General features: G+C 47.2%; 1 pseudogene; it reads left to right on the top strand.

Moving 5' to 3' along the window:
* Positions 1–760: 760 nt before the first annotated feature.
* On the top strand, positions 761–14,788 carry LOC121830760 (26S proteasome non-ATPase regulatory subunit 8 pseudogene; annotated as a pseudogene).
* Positions 14,789–17,064: the final 2,276 nt, after the last annotated feature.

The raw sequence follows: 17,064 nt of genomic DNA, 5'->3' as shown, positions 1-17,064 counted from the left end.
CTTGAACTTTGTCACGTGTTTCTTTGACTGCACCGTTTGTGGGGTCTGAGAGAATGGTGGGAAGGCTAACGTTCTCCTTCTCCAGCCATCTCAAAGCAACACCCCGGGGCCTAGGAACTGAAGCACTTTTCCCGTCAGAAGCTCACCCTCCTCTGGTGCCCCCTGTGGGCGGATTCTGCAAGCGGCAGCCTCTGTTTCACGCAGCTCAGCCGGATGCAGTAGGTTTGAGCCAAAGGGTTCAAATTAGTACGAAGGTGGGCAGTTCCAAGTCTTCATAAAGATATAAATCTAGATTCTCAGTGACCAGATGCCGCACTGTTCAATGCGTAGGAAACAACAGATGGATCAAAAATTCCAAAGTTAAAAATAAAACCATAAAATAATTAGAATAAAATATGAATGAATTTTTTTAAAAGATTAATGGGCCAGGCATGGTGGCACACCTCTGTAATTCCAGCACGCTTGGGGCAGAGGCAAGGGGGCCATGAGTTCAAGGCCTGCCCGGTTGACATGTTGAGGTCCTGTCTTGATAAAACAAAAGAAAACAAATATGTCAAAATATTCACAAGGGAGGTGTTCTAGGTCAGTACCAAGCAGGTGAATCATAGATATGACTATCAAAAATTAAAAAACAAAAAACAAAAAAACAAACAAAGAGTACAGGCTCTGGTTTCAGGATCCTGCATTGGGGGTGGGGAAGTCTACACAATAATAGGTACTAGGAACGAAATCAAAGCAAGTGGTAAACTATTTTTAAAGCATGCAACACAAAGAGCCACGTCTGCAATACAAAATTAGTTCTGACAAGGACAATGACAACAAGCCACAGACCATGAACTGGAAGTTTCGAAAGAAACAGAAACAGCCGGAAAGCATGTGGGAATGATACAGGCGGCTGTTCTCAGTACTCAAGTGTCTTCACACTTCCTGTGCCTTTGGCTAGAAGCGTCTTCCCCCAGGCAACAAAGTAGCTGCTCTTCACTTCCTTCAGCTCAGCAGCCCTGGAGGAACTAAGTGCTATCTTTGGGAGGTGGCAGAGCCTCTGATAGGCTTGGCCTTGCAGGAAGTCCTTAGGGGCATGTAAGGAGAGGGGCTCGCTTTTTTTGCTGGTTTGTTTGTTTTTGGGTTTTTGGTTTTCAAGACAGGGTTTCTCTGTGTAGTTTTGGTACCTGTCCTGGATCTCGCTCTGTAGGCCAGGCTGGCCTCGAACTCACAGAGATCCGCCTGGCTCCGCCTCCCAAGGGCTGGGATTAAAGGCGTGTGCCACCACCGTCTGTCAGGGGCTTGCTTTCCAAGGGGTCTAGGACCACGGGTCCTTCCTCTTTTGCTCCCTGGCTGTGAAGAACAGGGTTTTTTTTTGTTCCTGTTGTTTGGTTGGTTTTGGTTTTTTATGTGCTTTGTGTTAGGATCCTGTATATGCGCAGCTCAGGGTCCTGCGTCTTACGTCATCCGGGGGTGCTGGCTACTACGTGGTCACGTAATCTGTGCTTTAAAAAAGCTGGACGTGGACACCCCCCCCCCTCTCTCTGTTCCCTCTCTGCTCTCTGCTCTGCTCCCGCCATCTCTCCCTCCCCATAGGCCTGGCTCTCCTCCCTCCTATCCTCTCCTTCTAATAAAGCTCTCTGGAACTCTGGCGGTCACGGCCGTGGCTCGTGACTTTTCCACCAGTAACCAGTGCCGCCACCGGCGCTGCTTACCCATCACTATGTTTTTCTCTACTGGGGGTAGAAGCTACGGCCTTGCACATGCTAAGCAAGCACTCTATCAGTGTGCTACATGAGAAGCAGCTTTGGACCCACAGTCTAGAGCAGCAGGGCTAACCGAAGGTAGATCAGACCCTCCAAATCACTGAGCCAAAAGAAACTTTGGGGGAAAAAATGAGGATGCGGTGCCTCCTAGGTATGGTTCAGGAGGAGATTTGTTGTAGGTGTGAGGAATAAAACAGCCAGAGGTACCTGAAAGGGTCTAGACTGAACACGGCCAGTAGACTGAACCAGACTGTGGAAGTGGGGGGTAAGAGGAGAAGAAAAGAGAGAGGGAGCAGAGAGAGCACCCGGGAACCAAGAGGCCAAGAGGGCGTGCGGCTAAAATAGCTGGGTTATGTAGGAGTCAGAGAAGCTGGGGGAGGGATTGGAGCTCAGGGGTTGGAGAGGTTGAGGGTTTGGGGTGGGGAATGCCAGCCAAGATGACCCTGTAACGGGTACTCGTGAGTAGGGAGAGAGACCGGTGGCCAGAGTCTGCTTTGCTATGTGAAATAGGCACCTTAGTTAGCCTTTTGTCCCAGGTTTCTTTGAGACCTAACAAGCTTCTCTCTCTCTCTAAATTTTTCAAAACAGGGTTTCTCTGTGTAGCTTTGACTGTCCTGGAACTCATTCTGTAGACCAGGCTGGCCTCGAACTCAGAGATCTGCCTGTCTCTGCCTCCCAAGTACTGGGGTTAAATGTGTGCGCCACCACCGCTTAGCGACAACCTTCTCTCTATCAGGTATTTCATTACAGTGAGGCAAAGCTAACATGGAAGATCTGTACCAAGAATGATTACTGCATTTACTTTCTATTTAACGACGTGAGAATGCCACAAGAATACCACATAGTTCTTTTTAGAAGTTTGCTTGTGGAGAACAGAAGAAAACTAAGATAATTCCTGAAGGGATCAGGATAGATACTCTTATTATCAAAATGTCTAAATATCGACAAATTGTCTAACTTTGAGCATTGGGGGGGGCAGTAAGTAAAAATAGCCTCTTATTTAGCCATTTCTCTGATTATGAATGGCCTTGCCATCTTTTCATAGGGAAGTCTTTCTTTAGAGACTAGCTTTTTTTTTTATTGGATCATTGATCTTTTTATTATAATTTCAAGGGCTCTGTAGAGTAGGCAGAATGCCCCTTCATTGGGAATATGAGCTACAAATAGTTGGCCGTTTTTCTTTGACTCCTGCTGTCTCCCGTCAGCTGGCTACAGGTCCTTTGGCTCTCCGTAGGTATACATTGTGCGAGGGTGAGGAGATGATGCTCTTCCAGGACTGGTCTCAGCAACCTTCCTCTCTCTTAGGTGTTGCAGCAGCGAGTGGTGGCCGGAAGCAGACAGAAGCAGAGCCGGGGTTCCAACCGCTGTCAGTCAAGAAGCTCTCCTGCTTTGCTGTCTCCCCTCTGATGTTTCTTTTGAGACAGGAGCTCACGTATCCCAGGCTGGTCTTGAACTGTCTGTGCAGCCAAGGATAAACCTGAACTTTTCTGGTCCTCTTGCCCCTACCTTCCAAGTGCTGGGCATACAGGTTTGAGTCACCAAGCCAGGTTTAATGCAGTACTGGGGGCTGAATGCAGGGCTTCATGCGCTAGGCAGACACTCTACCAAGTGAGCTACAAACAAAGCCCTCTGTGCCAATTTTTGTGCAAACCAGACTTAAGAAACTGAGCTTGAAGGAAAACTAGACATATCCACTAGAGGCCTTGTGACCACTACATTGTCACTATGGTCTGAGTGTTTGTATCCATCCAAAACTCATATGTTGAGTCAAATTCTCATAATAACATTAAAAGGAGAGTGATATTTTAACTTCAGGTGGCTACACCTTAATCTACTGCTATTTCAACCAGCAACTGTGACTCTGAAGTTACCAACCTGCTTCTCTGGCAGCAGCCTGGCCACTCAGGCCACAGCCTGGCAGGAATTCTCCTTTGCAGGCAGCAGCCCTGTGGCTGCCAATAAAGGTAGCTTTAACTAAATCTCTATTTTCCTATTTATAAATAAGACTCAAGATTTAAAAGGTTGGGGTGAAAACCTGCTAGCTCAGAGAAGTTGAGTAGCCTTGCTAGCTTCTCCCAAAGAGAGTATCCTTCTGCTCTACCAAAACAACAACAACAAAACAAACAAACAAACAAAAATATGCTACTTAAAAATCCCTCCCTGCTACTTCCGGCGCATCTCTCTATCTCTTCCAGATGCTCTCTGATGCTCTCTGATCACTTTCTGTCAACTAGTTGCTAACTCAGCCTCTTGACCCAGGTTAATTTTATTTAATTAACAGAAATGCAAACGAGGTTCACGGTGTGATTGAATATCCCCCAACAGGGGAGGGGACTCAATTAGTAGAATGCTTGTGCTGGACTCATCCTCCACTGCCTATTAAGCTCAAGGCCAGCCTGAGGTATACAAGCACCAGTCAAAAGCAAGCAAGCTGTGGGGTCTTTGGTCAGCTATTAAGTCATGAAGACAGAGATCTCATAAATGGGATTGGCATCTGTACTTGCTTGAATATGAAATGGCAACTATTGCTGGTGGTGTTATTTTGGAAGGTTCTAGAAACTCCAGGAGTGGAGCCTAGTTGGAGGAAGTTGGTCATTCAAGTTGTACCTTTGGAGATTATCTTTGGTCCCTTCCTTTACACTGGTTCCCCATAAGGTATGTAGCCTCAGGGTTGGGGATTTAGCTCAGTGGTAGAGCGCTTGCCTAGCAAGCCCAAGGCCCTGGGTTCAGTCCTCAGCTGGGGGTGGGTGGGGGCATGAGGGGGTGGGGGTGGAGGGTGGGGGAGTGGGGGGGGGTGGAGGGGTGGTATGTAACCTCTGGAATCTTGGCCAACGTCTTTTGCTTGTAGCGCTACTTTATGATACTTTGTATCACAAATGGACTGAGACTTAGTCTATGCTGGGGAGGTTTCCTCGCCCTCTCCCCCCACCTGGGGCCTCTTTTTAATCCCATCTCTCAATAGAGATGCCAGGCTGAGGGCTTTTTTCTCTGAGAAATTCTTTCACTAGTGTTGTCCTTCAGCACCATCTCTCCACAGTTACCAAGGTCTGGAAGGGGAGAGTGACAGCACTGATCTGGCCAGAGTCGGAATGTGCATGTCTCATAGACCAGAACTTCACATCACATTCTGGCCAGTTTAAAAGGGATGGCCCAGAATAAGTCCCAGGTCTCCTTCCAAAATAGGTTTTGGGAAAACAAAACAAAAAACAAAACAAAAACTCCTTTCCTTTAGACCTAATCCTAAAAGGCTATCAGTCTTGAACATCAAGTGTCTGTCATAGGGGACGAAACCTGCTCAAGAGCAAAGCAAGGGCTAAGAACTAGAACAAGTCCCCAGAGTACAGTAGGAGTCCTGGGCCCGGCCATGTCTAAAGGCCACTGACAACTAGACCTTCAGTCTGTGTGAGACAGAGCACAGCTTCCTATGGTTAAGGACAACTTGAATGGCTTTTTTATCCCATAAACTTTCAACCAATCCCTGAGGTTTTTAGCCCATGACAAACCCCGGGATGCAGGCAGCTGGGCTGGAATGTAAAGCCTTAGCTACCCCTGGCAGGTCCGTGGCAATGCACTGACTGGCAAGGGCCTGAATCTGAAGTGTCCCCGGGATGATTTACATGCACAGAGTGCATCACAATGTGCTCTGCTTTGTCTCTGGGGATTTCACCGACTGTGCAGTTCAGCCTAAAGTGCATCTCTCTGCCCACGCTGTTGGAGCCGTGCATTTGGCACCGAAGCACGCGTCATCTCCTCTCCTGCTGTCCTGAGCTGGTCTTTTTCCGTCTTGGCAAATGGGCTGCTCTTGGGCTTTTCTGAGGTGAACTCCTCCAGACCAGGGCTGGTTCTTATCGATTGAATTCTCCCACAAGGCTCTTAGCACAGGCCTCAGCATATGGATTGGACTTGTGGGGGGCAGCAAGGGGCTGTGGGAAGAGCTCTGGCTCTGAGTCCTGGCTCCGCTGTTTTCTAGCTAGATGGCCTCTGCCCACTTACTTAACCTGCTCTGAGCCTTAGGACATTTTTTTTATGGAGACTGGCATGGTCTAGCTCTTTCATTGCTTCAGGGAAAGACTGTAGGCTAGGCCTTTTATTTTTATCTATTTATTTTGCTGTGCTGGGGATCAAACCCAGGGTTTTTGGGGTAGGCAAGAACTCTACCTCTGTTGCTGGGTTCCCTGCCCTCTCCTTCAACTGGGCATTTTTTTTTTTTTTAAAGGACTCTGCTCCTATCCCGTTCATGAGAGTGAAGCCTTCATGATATAACCAGCTCATACAGGTCCAGTGTCTTAACCAATACCATACCTAAGTGATTAGATTTCAGCATATGAACGAGGGAAATGACGTAATCAGACTACGAGCAGCAATAGTTTCTTTGCTCCTTTTGTTTTGTTCGTTTGCTGTTGTTGTTGTGACAGGGTCTCATTATGTCACCCAGGCTGTCCTGGAATTCACTATGTGGACAGACTGGCCTTAAACTCACACTCTTCTTGTCTCTGCCTCCCAAGTACTAGGATCACAGGCGCACATTATCATACCCACTCATAACTCTTTTGCCATGCATACTTGGCAATCCCTAAGGGTATAGCCATGAGGTTCTGCTTGGCACAACTTTTCCTTAAGGGACTAGAGAGATGACTGAGTGGGTAAGAGCACCAACTGTTCTTGTAGACGATTTGTTCCCATCATCCCCATGGCAGCTCACAACTGTCTCTAACTCCAGTTCCAAGACAGCTAATGCCCTCTTCTGATCTCAAAAGGTATCAGGTGTACACATGGTATATGTACATAAATTCAAGCAAATTTTATAAAAATAAATAAATCTTTAAAAGAAAATTTAAAAAGACAGACTGGTTGAGTATTAGACAGGCATGGTGGCACATGTTCTTAATCCCAGCACTCAGGAGGAAGAGGCAGATAGATCTCTGAGTTCAAGGTCAGCCTGGTCTACAGAGCAAGTTCCAGGACAGCCAGGGCTACACAGAGAAACCCTGTCTCAAAAAACAAAACAAAACAACAACAACAAAAAGACATACTGGTTGCAAGCAATAGTGTTATATAAACTGACAAAAATGACTGCTCCATGGTATGATTAAGGGGAGAAGGTTTTATGATGGAGAAAACAGCAGAGGCATCTGCAAGAGCAGAGAGAGAAAATAATAGACTCAACACGGCCAGCAGACTGGACCTGGCCATGAGAAGCAGGAGCAGGGGGTGGGGTGGGGCAGAGAGAGGGGGAGGAGAAAGAGAGGGGGGGTGAGTATAACTGAAATAGCAGAGTTGCTGGGGGAGGGAAGGCTGTGAGCTGGAAGGAGTGTGGGGTAGGGGAGGAGGTGAGAAGAGCCTGGATGCTAACATGGGCTCTGAAATGTGTAGCAGTTACTGAGGGAGCCTGGAGGCCAGCATGGCCTTTGGTGTGCTAATAGGCACCACAGATAGCCATTTGTCCCTGCTGCCGATGAAAAGGGAAATGACTATTTTTGGTAGAGGGGAACCAGCTGCACAAGTTCCTGAGGAATCTGGCTTTTGTCTAATTGCCAGAATTTGGAGAAATGGAGCTTTTTGGGGGGTCCTGAGAAGTGGCAATTTCAATTTTTTTCTATTAAAATAAATTTTCTTTATTTTTTTTGAAAGTGTGTGTGTGTGTGCGCGCGCGCGCGGTATGCATGTACAAGTGTTCCTGTGTGTGGATACGCATGCAAGTGCAGGTCAAAGTTGAGGGCTGGTATCCCTTTCTTCCGCTCTCCACTGTTCCTGGCTGAGACAGTCTCACTTGTGCCAGAGTGCTCTACTCTGCCAGGCTGGGGCATCCTGTGTCCACGTCCGGAGTGCGGGGATTGCAGGAAGGCCACCAAGTCCGCCAGACATTAACATGGGTGCTGGAGATCCAAATCCCAGCCTCAGACTTGCACCCACTGAACCATCTCCACAGCCACTCATCTTAAAAATGATTAGTTACTGCCATCTTTAATTCCAGAACCCAGGAAGCAGAGGCAAGCCGATCTCTGGGAGCCTGCCTGGGGCCAGGCTGGTTCTCAGAGTGAGTTCCAGGTCAGCTAAGACGACCCAGTAAGACGGCCTCAAAAAAAGTTGTATTATTGTGTGTGAGGGTATGACATGTGTATGGACACACATGCCACTGTGTCCGTGTGGCCATGAGAGTAACTCTGTGGAGATGGTCCTCTCCCTCCACCTGTGTGTGCGTTCTGCAGATGGAATTTAGGCCTGGTGGCTTGTGAGACAAGTATATTTGCTCGCTTTTTCCTGCCTACCTTCCCCTTTTTTTCTGGCACACAGCTGGGCTACATTTCTTATTTTACTCTCTCTCTCTCTCTCTCTCTCTCTCTCTCTCTCTCTCTCTCTCTCTCTCTCTCTCTCGTGTGTGTGTGTGTGTGTGTGTGTGTGTGTGTGTGTGTGTGTGTGTGTGTGCTGCCTGCAGAGGTCAGACGAGGCCATCAGATCCCTGGAACTGGAGTTACAGATGGTTATTAATTGCCACGTAGGAGCTGAGAACAGAACCTGGATTCCCTGCAAGAGCAACAAGTGCTCTTAATCATTGAGCCATCTCTCTGATCCTGACTACATTTCTTCAAGTGTGTGCATGTGTGTATACTGTGTGCGGATGCATGTGAACATCAGGTTTCTTCCTCTATGGCTCTCTGACTTATTCTCTTGAGACAGGGTCTCTCATTAAAGCCGGGGCTTGCTGTTTTTCTGATAGGCTGGTGGCCAGCAAGTCCACATGACCCTTCTCCCTCAGCTGCTGAGGTTACAAGCATATGCACAGCCACAGCCAGTGTTTTTAGTATTTCATTTTATTTTTTGAAATTTATTTATTTTGAGACAGGGTCTCTCTATGTAGTTCTTATTGTCCTAGAACTCACTGTGTAGATCAAGGTAGCCTTGAACTCATAGAGATCCACCTGCCTCTGCCTCCAAATGCTGGGATTAAAAGTGTGTGCTGCCAGGCCTGGCTAGTTTTTTATTTTTATTTTTTTAAATGTGGTGCTGGAATCAAAACTTGGGTCCTCACATTTGCACAGCATGTGCCTTTGCCCACTGAATCAGCCCTCTAGCACGCAGATGTACACAGCTTTCTCTGCAATTGGGTGGGGCTACATATTTAAGTTTGAGCCTATAAAATTTGGGTAAAAGTAAGATCTGTTCATTGTAGGCCTTTCTCCTAAACCACCTCCAGGAGATCTGCTGAATTACTCTAAGGGCTTACAGAGATCTTGATCCCAAAGGTGGAAAGAACCTGGGGCCCTGAATGACAGCATGGAGTTCGGTGCCACTGCCAACCCACTCCACTAGTTGAACATACAGGGATGGAACATTTGATTATCTGTGTTATCTAAGAATAGAAATAAGGGAGGTAAAATCAACATGGCTTGCAGGTATATCATTTATACCTGGAGTTTTGTTGCAAAATAAAATACTCAAGCCAAGTGTGGTGGAACTTCCTGTACCCAGGCATTGAAGGCAGGAAGACTTCGACCTTGGGGACAGCCTGGGCTACACAGTGTGATGCTTATCTCAAAAAATAAAGATGGAAAAATTCAGTGAGTTGGCTGAATCTAAAATTAAAATAAAGAAATCAATAGCTTCTCCATTTATACCAACGCTGTCTACTGACAGGGCCTAGTGGAAGTGGTGGCCACACTTACTATAGCAACAGAAGAGACAGAGGGTCTAAGAATAGACCTAGGAAGAGATGCACAAAATCCATGCAAAGAAAACTCCCAGATGCTGCTGAAAGACACCAGAGAAGACAGGAGACAGGGCCTCATTCTTCAGGCATGGCATGGAGCTCACAGGCAATCCTCCTGCTTTGGCTTCTCAAGCGCTGGGATTACAGGCATGAAACAGTCTCCTGTAGCCCATGCCAGCCGTAGATTGCTGATCTTCCTGCCTCCATCTCCAGACTGCTGCGGTTATACCTCAAGCTGGTGCCACCACGCCCATTGCGATTGTTGACTTGTTTACTTATTTACTCATTTATTTTGAAAGTGAAATGTCAGCACTATTGCAATTTAGAATAAACCCCATCTATTAAGCACACACTCAGGGGCTTGGCCCCACACAGTCCTCCAGGCCAGGATTCACCACCCATAGCTCCTTGACTTTCATTCTACTTTTGATCACTTATTGTTGTAGAATATTATTTTAAGATGTGTTATTTTTGTTTATGTTGCATTTGTTTAACTCTGTGAAGCTGTGTTACCTTGCCTGTCTAAAACACCTGATGGTCTAATAAAGAACTGAACGGTCAGCCGGGCGTTGGTGGCGCACGCCTTTAATCCCAGCATTCGGGAGGCAGAGCCAGGTGGATCTCTGTGAGTTCGAGGCCAGCCTGGGCTACCAAGTGAGCTCCAGGAAAGGCGCAAAGCTACACAGAGAAAACCTGTCTCGAACCCCCCCCCCCCAAAAAAAAAAGAACTGAACGGCCAATAGCAAGGTAGGAGAAAGGATAGACAGGGCTGGCAGGCAAAGAGAATATATAGAGGGAGAAATCTGGGAGGAAGAAGAAGTAGCCAGAGAAGGAGGAAGATTCCAGGGGCCAGCCACCCAGCTACACAGCAAGCCACAGGGTAAGAGCAAGATTTACAGAAGTAAGAAAATGGGAAAAGCCCAGAGGCAAAAGATAGAAAGGACATTAAAGTTAAGTAAAGCTGGCTAGAAACAAGCCGAGCTGAGGCCAGGCATTTCCAATTAAGAATAAGCCTCCATGTATGATTTACTTGGGAGCTGGGTGGTCAGCTCCCCCAAAGAACAAAGCAAACAATGACAACTTATTATAGTGGTCTGAATGAAAATGGCCCCCATAGGGAGTGGCACTGTTAGGAGGTGTGGCCTTGGAGTGGGTGTGGCCTGGTTGGAGGAAGTGTGTCGTGGTGATGGACTTTGAGGTCTCAGATGCTCAAGTTCGGCTCAGTGTCTCACTTTCTTCCTGCTGCCTGAGATGTAGACCTCTCAGTTACCTCTCCTGCACCATGTTTGCCTGCCATGATGACAATGAACTAAACCTCTGAATCTGCAAGGCAGCCCCAGTTAAATGTTGTCCTTTATAAGAGTCGCTGTGGTCATGGTGTCTCTTCACAGCAATAGAAACCCTAAGATACTTATTAAAGCTAGTGGATGATAAATACTCCCTTATGAGTAAGAAGTGTGTGTGTGTGTGTGTGTGTGTGTGTGTGTGTGTGTGTGTGCGCACACACACACACACACGCGCGTGTGGAGGCCAGAGGACAACTTTTGATATCATTCTTTAAGAGCCATCCATCTTATTTTTTTCAGTCAGGGCCTTTCATTAAGACCCAAGATTTGGGCTGGGCGGAGGTGGTACATTCCATTAATCCCAGCATTCAGGAGGCAGAGGCAGGCCGATCTCTGTGAGTTTGAGGCCTAGAGGATGTAGATGTCCTGAATTCAAGGACAACTATGACTACACAGAGATACTTACCTCAAAACATCAACAACACCAAAAGCCACAGGGGTCACCGTCAGGCTGGGCTGACTGGCTGTTGGATTGTATTGTCTCCTCCTCAGAGCTGGAATGACAAGCACCTGCCATCATGCCTGACATTTTATACAAGTGCTGGTGATAAAAGTTAGGTCTTTGCATTCACAGACAGCTCTCTCCCCAGCCCCATGAGTAAAGATGTTAAAATCTGGGCATAATGGTGCATGCCTGTAACTCTAGGATGTAGGAAATAAGACAAATGTAGGGAACCTCGAAATCGGCTGAAAACACCCCAAGATCAAGTTCTCAGCACAAAGGAGATTTATTTGCCTCAGAGGGACAGAGGGCAGGGATAAGGGACAAAGGCGAGAGAGAGAGAGGGAGAAGGGGAGGTGAGCAAAGGAGAGGGAAGAAAAGGAGCAAGGGGCAGAGGTAAAGGGTATTTATCCCTGGGGACAGAGGACTGACGCCTCTGGATAGAGAGGAGACAGACGTGGCCCATAGAAAATCGGCAGTTTATGTAGGTAAAATGGGAAACCCCATGTAAGGATGAGGTGTTTAATTTTAATTAGTAGTGTTAGTTAGGTGAGCCAAAGGGGCTTTTGATTGCTGGGCTTCTGTAGTTTGATAGCTGGACCTGGGTAGTCAGCCTCAGGAGGAGGAATTGGCCAAATAAGGGAACAGAGCTTGGTGTCTGGCTTTAGGAATGTAAGGTAAGGGTTTTTAACTAGGCAGAGGGAATGGGGAGAAAGGGCAAGGCCTGCCAGAATGTGTTTTCCAGGCCTGGGCTGGCTAGGGTCCCTTCAGCAACAGTGTCAAGAGTTCAAAGCTGGGACTGGGGAGGTGGCTCGGCTGTGAAGAGCACTTGTTGTTCTTGCAGAGGACCCAGGTTAGATTCCTAACACTCACCTGGCGGCTCGCGACCATCCTTAGCTCCTGTTCCAGGGGGCCTGATGTCCTCTTCTGACCTTCTTGGGCACCAAGTACACATGTGGTGCACATAAGCATAGACAAAACACTCACGCATAAAATAAAATAAATAAATTAAACAATAATAATACGAATTTAAAGCCAACATGAATGACAGTGTAAGGTCATCCTGAGTTATGAGAACCTGTCTCTAGACAAAACAAAAGAATAATTTTCAGAAGGCAATAACACTTTCCTGTGCCTCTGGGCATCAGATTAGTAGGGTTTGGGGTGGTGATGACCTTGAGGTTTGGAAGGCTCCTCAAAGGTCAAGCCAGGGGCTGAGGGAGAGCTCTATTGTGGAGCACCTGCTTAGTATTTCAAGGCCCTGGGTGTAATCTCCAGTACCTCATAACTAGAAACAAGACCCAAGGCCAAACCACAGGCAGGCTTTGTCTGCAGCCGGGAAGCAGCATTCCAGTCCCTTCCCTGGTCCTTGTCCCTCTGCTGACGGGCACGTTGGGCTTGCCATCTGATTCTCTTCTTGTCATCACTCCTGCTGGGACATGGCGCTGCCTCCTGCCATCCTGGTGACTAAACTTGGCCAGCTCTGGACACATCTTTTGTTCCATGCATCAGGGTCTGGCAACTGGCCTGGTCTCTTGCTGGGAACTAAATCACCTTAGGCTGCCCCTGGTTTGGTTTGGCTTCTTGAATCTCCAAACAACAACGGTTTGGATTACATACGTCACACACTGCACACCAAAATAGAAGCCAAGCAAATCGATGAGTTACCTTTTTTTTTTTTTTTTTTTAAAGCTATACAATTATTTAAAAAGCAATGGGCATGTTGGATCACACCTCTAATCCCAGCACTCAGGAGGCAGAGACAGGTGGCTCTCTATGAGTCTGAGGCAGGCCTAGCTTATGTATCGAGTTCTAGGACAGCCAGGGTTGTGTAGAGTGGCAGTCTTAAAAAAAAAAAAAAAAAAAAAAGAATGGACAATAGAATATGGTGTTGCAGGCAGGCCTAAAAACCATTGATGGCAGCAGGAGAATTCTGAGAGTTCAAGGTCAGCCTGAGCCACATGGTGAATTTGAGGCCAGCTTGAGCTACATAGTAAGATCTTGTCTGAAAATCAAAATAAAACAAGGGCTGATCATGTAGCTCCACCATAGAGTACTTGCCTAGCAAGTGCAGGGCCTTGAGTTAGACCCCACCATCAAATCGTAGACAAATTCCTTTATCATTTTGTCATAAGGGCAGCCTTTTAAAATATGATTCAAGAAGTACAGAAGTCTCCAAAGTCTGATCAATTCAACTATTAAAAAAAAAAAGCCACACCTATAATCCCAGCACTTGGGGGGGGGGCGTGAACATTCCTTAAACATGGAAAGTTTAAGGCCAGCCTGGGCTACAGAGTGAGATCTTATTTTAAAATAAATTTAAAAGCCGGGTGGTGGTGGTGGTGGTGGTGGTGGTGGTGGTGGTGGTGGTGGTGGTGGTGGTGCACGCCTTTAATCCCAGCACTAGGGAGGCAGAGGCAGGCGGATCTCTTAGAGTTCAAGGCCAGCCTGGGCTACAGAGTGAGTTCCAGGAAAGGCGCAAAGCTACACAGAGAAAGCCTGTCTTGAAAAACCAAAAAAATAAAAATATAAAATAAAATAAATTTAAATCCAGGTAAGCTGGAGAGATGGCTCAGTGGTTAAGAGCACAGGTTTTTCTTCTAGAGGACCTGAGTTTGATTCCCAGCACCTTCACGGTGTTTCACAACTACCCGTAACTCCAGTTCCAGAGGACCCAACACCGTCTTCTGGGCTTCATAGGCGCTAGGGCTTAGGGCCATCTTGGTCACGGGTCCTGAAGGCTGTGGCCAACATGGATGAGCCACTCAAGGGGGATGAACTGGGAGGGCCCGAATCATAGCAGGTGTGAAGAGCTGGGCTGCTTCTGCTGGGGCTCAACTTCTTGCCAACCACAGGGTCCAAACTGGCCAAACAGCCGCTCATCCCGGCCCGTGACATACTGGGGAGACTGGCCTCGGGGAGCATCCTACGCAGACGTGCCCTCCAAGAGCTGCACGGCTCAATTCAAATGCTACCTTTTTTGATTATAAAGAACTGCTCCCCAAGTCAGCATACGTACACACCAGCTCCTGGGCCCCGGCCTCCTTTTCCTGGTGTTCCAGACCCTCGTGAGTTCCATGGAGAATTAGAATGCCTGCCTGCCAAGGACATCCAGACCAAGGCCTGCATCATCAAGCATCCTGTGTCTCTCCAGCAATACCCAGTGGCGGCTAGCTACAACATTTTCCCCCACCAAGAGCTTCCTTGCCATCTTGTTTGCTACTGTCAGGGATGTAAGGCTTATGACCAAATCCTTTTCTCCGAGACCACCTGGATGCTCTTCTTCAACACACAGGAAAAGATGGCAGGTTGTGCCAGAATTTGAGGTTGGTTCCCAGGCCCCCACAACAACTGCAGCTTTGCCATTTAGCAGCAGAAAGATAGTGCCAGCCCCTCCACTGAGCTACACAAACAGACTATCAAGCAGGCCTGGCAGCTGGGGATGCTCGTTGGAGTCTGGCTAGGCAATCTTGGCTTCTTCAAAACCCCAGTGCCTGCTACCTCAGTGAACGCGGACTGGCATTTTAAACAAAACAAACAATGAAAACCAGTCATATCCTAGCACAGCACTCAGTTTATAGCCATTTATGCAAGGCAGAGGGTTCTTCTCCTCTTTTGACATAACTTAGATTCATCTGTTCATCATAAGCTTCAGCATTTTTTATGTGCCATTTAAAAAGGAGGGGGATTAATGCCAAGCATGGTGGTGTATGCCTGTAATCCCAGCACTGTAGAGGCCGAGACAGGAATATCTCAAGCTCCAGTGAAACCCTATGAGATATATATGATATCTTATCTATCTATATATATTGTTCAACAATGCACTGAGAGTTTAGAATCTTGTTTGAGAGATAACTTAATTAACTAATAATAGTTATTACATGTGCTGTTGGGAACCAAGATGTTGCAACTTTACAGGTTAAAAAAAAATGGTAATACTTGTGTCCTGTGGCTTGTCATTTCATGGTTTCTTCCCCAATTCTGTGTGGCAGGAGAGATTCACTGACTTCAGTAACCAGCTACAAGGGAAGGCAGGAAATGGAGTGTGTGTGTGTGTGTGTGTGTGTGTGTGTGTGTGTGTGTGTGTGTGATATACAAAGTGTGGATGCACATGAAAGCAAAGTCCAGAGGACTTCAGGAGGAATAGAGCTTGGTGTCTGGCTTTAGGAATGTAAGGTAAGGGTTTTTAACTAGGCAGAGGGAATCGGGGAGAAAGGGCAAGGCCTGCCAGAACGTGTTTTCCAGGCCTGGGCTGGCTGGGGTCCCTTCAGCAACAGTGTCAAGAGTTCAAAGCTGGGCCTGGGGAGGTGGCTCCGCTGTGAAGAGCACTTGTTGCTCTTGCAGAGGACCCAGGTTAGATTCCTAACACTCACCTGGCGGCTCGCGACCATCCTTAGCTCCTGTTCCAGGGGGCCTGATGTCCTCCTCTGACCTTCTTGGGCACCAAGCACACATGTGGTGCACATAAGCATAGACAAAACACTCACACATTAAATAAAATAAATAAACAATAATAATACGAATTTAAAGCCAACATCTAATTCCTTTGAGACAGGGTCTCAGTTAGGCCGAGGCCCATAACCTCAGTGATTTTCTTGTCTCCACCACGTCAGTGCTGAAGTGACAGTTACATCCAGTTTTTATTTATTCTTTTTTTTTTTTATGTGAGTGCTGGAATCTGAACTCAGGCCCTCCTGTGGGCATAGCAGGCACTCTTACCACAGAGCCACATTTCCAGCCTTTAAAGCTCCTTTCTTGTCTGAACACTGTCAACAGATAACAGATGATGCCTGTGTTCTAGGTGGCTTTACATCGGTTGGTTGGTTAGGGCTATGGACTAGTGACCTTTCATTGTCTTGTAAGAGAGGAACTGTGCTGGCCCATTATCCCTCTTAAACAGCAGCACTTGCTGTGGGCTTCTGGTTATGTATACCGCTGCTGGGTTTTGTTGGTGTTGGTGTTGGTTTTTGTTGTTTGTTTGTTTTATTTTGTTTTTGAGACAGGGTCTTGCTGTTTACCCTAAACTGGCCTTAAACTCTCCATCCCCCTGTCTGCCTCAGCCTCCTCAGTACAGGGATCGATGGTGGGTTTGCTCCACCACCCTCAGCTATTAAAAACATTTTGACATGCCAGGCATAGTTCTAAACATTTCACAGGCAGTAATGGCAGTCAGCCGATCTCTTTCACCTGTAGCCCTGAAATCACACTCCTTCCTCTATCTGACCCTGTTCCCTTGCGGTTGACCTCTGTGAACAGAATCAGTGGGCTCCCTTGTAGTTTGGCTTTGAATTGGGTTGCTCTCGTAGAGACTGCCAGCTAGAGTTCAGAGAGGCCCTTACGGCAGGCAGAGTTGCCCATCTCCTGGGCTGGTGCTTCCCTGGCTGCCTTCATGCCTTCCCTGCCTCCCCCCTGCTGGCTTTCTAATGGTCCTGCTGGCCCCAGACCTGGGGACTCCTGTCAGTCTTTGTAGGTTTGCTTCACTCTGTCCTAAAAACAAACCAACAAACAACAAAAACAAAAACAACAATCAGAGAGTCAACTCTTCTCATCCTAGTTTGAATTTCCTAGAAGAATCTGAAAATTCCAGGTGCCATCCAGCCAATCAGTGCTAATGTTAGTCCCATTTTCTGGATGAGGAATCTGAGGTTAGAAAGAATCGGCAGAGGGAGGAAAGAAAGACCCAGTGCAAAGCACTGAACCTCAGACTAACCTGAGTGCCTTGAGGTTATTTCCAGAGGGAACCAGATTCCCAACCTTACTTCCTACTTTAAATCTACAGTGAGTGACACCATTGTTCTTTGTCTGCTGAGAATCCAATAT

Source organism: Peromyscus maniculatus, chromosome 1 (genome assembly GCF_049852395.1).
Source record: "Peromyscus maniculatus bairdii isolate BWxNUB_F1_BW_parent chromosome 1, HU_Pman_BW_mat_3.1, whole genome shotgun sequence".
NCBI classification, from domain to species: domain Eukaryota; kingdom Metazoa; phylum Chordata; class Mammalia; order Rodentia; family Cricetidae; genus Peromyscus; species Peromyscus maniculatus.
This window is presented reverse-complemented; position numbering and strand designations above follow the sequence as displayed.